Source organism: Peromyscus eremicus, chromosome 1 (assembly GCF_949786415.1).
Source record: "Peromyscus eremicus chromosome 1, PerEre_H2_v1, whole genome shotgun sequence".
In the NCBI taxonomy this organism is placed as follows: Eukaryota; Metazoa; Chordata; class Mammalia; order Rodentia; family Cricetidae; genus Peromyscus; species Peromyscus eremicus.
In genome coordinates, this window is record NC_081416.1 from 76,646,219 (window position 1) to 76,648,191 (window position 1,973).

Sequence of the window (1,973 nt, forward strand, 5' to 3'; positions counted from 1 at the left end):
GCCTAACACCATCACTGCTGCTGATTAACCCCCTGCACATCTCCACCTATGCCGTCAGCGTCATTAGAGCTGGCAAGACGATTGAGAGTTTTTAAATGGCAAATTAAGTTTGTTTGTTTGTTTTTGAGGAAAACCTTCTCATGTTAAGAATTGCAAATATCGGGGTTGGGGATTTAGCTCAGTGGTAGAGTGCTTGCCTAGCAAGTGCAAGGCCCTGGGTTCTGTCCTCACCTGGGGGGAGGGGCGGGGAATTGGAAATATCAGCCAGGTGGTGGTGGTGGTGGTAGTGGTGGTGGTGGTGGTGGTGGTGGTGGTGACACACGCCTTTAATCCCAGCACTCAGGAGGCAGAGGCAAGTGGATCTCTGTGAGTTCGAGGCCAGCCTGGGCTACAGAGCGAGTTCCAGGAAAGGTGCCAAAGCTACACAGAGAAACCCTGTCTTGAAAAAAAAACACAAAAGAAAAAAAAAAAAAAGAATTGGAAATATCACAATGCAGGGAGTTAGGACCCTGTTTAGTACTACTGTGGATTGAATTGAAAACTGAAAAAACTAAATGAGGGGATAAACAACTTAGCTGAGATTGATTGACATAACGTTGATCACAATTATTACCAGTTTGGCAATTCGTATTTTATCCTTTATCCTTAAAAAAGTGGTTTGATAAATGTGCCAAATATAATTTGACTAATCAGATACAAACCTTAGAAAGACTTACTATTGATAAGATACAAGCTTTAGGAAGGTGTAAGCCCTAGGAAGACTTACTAACAATAAGAAAAATTTGATAAGATACAAGCCTTAGAATGACTTACTACTTACAAGATACAAGCTTTAGAAAACCTACTTATGAAAATAAGAAAAATATTCATACATAGACAGAGGAATTTAGAGCAAAACCAACCACACAATTACATTATGAAATTGAAGAAGAGTGTCCCAAGATTATTAGAAAACCAACCTTAATTTATCCAGTTACCATACAAGAATGACTACCAGATGACAGGCATCTCCAAGTCTGTATAGAAGCTAACTGGAATCCTGTTGAAATGTTAGATTTGAGGAGATTTAAGGAAGCAATAGTTTCATATAGTATGCATTCACCTTTTGTGAAGCAGATGTTAAATTCATGGGCCATTCAGAACAGAAGTATTCCACAAGACTGGAAAGATTTAGCTTACAGCAATATTGGAAGCTAGTCCTCAGTTACAATGGAAAACATGGTGGAGAGAGGAAGCTAGGGTCATAGAACAATAAAATAGGGCTAGAGGTATTGAAATTTCCCAAGAACAGCTTCTCCATGTGGGCCAATATGAAGTTTATCTAATTATTCTTTATCAGTTAAATATTGGGAGTCAGATATTGGGGTAAGAACCTGAATGATCAGAGAAGTGGAGAAGCCACCAGTGACCTCCTCTCTCTTCTGTTCCTCAATCCAAAAGCTTGAGATGCTCTCTCAGCCTCACCTTACTACTTCCTGTCTCTTCTCTGTTCTCAATCTAAGACTTCTATGGTTAATCTAAGACTTCTTTTGGTTAGCTAGTGGCTAGCTCTGCCCTCTCTGACTCAAAGTAAACTTGTCAGAATGCGATCAAAATATCACACAACATTTCCCCACCCCCTTTTTAAAAAATATTTAATTTATTTATTATGTATACAGTGTTCTGTCTGCATGCATGCCTGCAGACCAGAAGAGGGTGCCAGATCTCGTTACAGATGGTTGTGAGCCACCATGTGGTTGCCGGGAATTGAACTCAGGACCTCTGGAAGAGCAGCCAGATGCTCTTAACCACTGAGCCATCTCTCTAGCTCCCCCTTTTGTCTAAATAAAAAGGGAAGGTTTTAACTAACATAGTAAAACTGTATAAAATAAGTTACAATAACTTTGTGCAAATATATACAGGTAAGAATTACATTAACAATATCCAGCTTATTTGCATTTGGCAAATTCAGAGAAAATACTCTATTATCTATC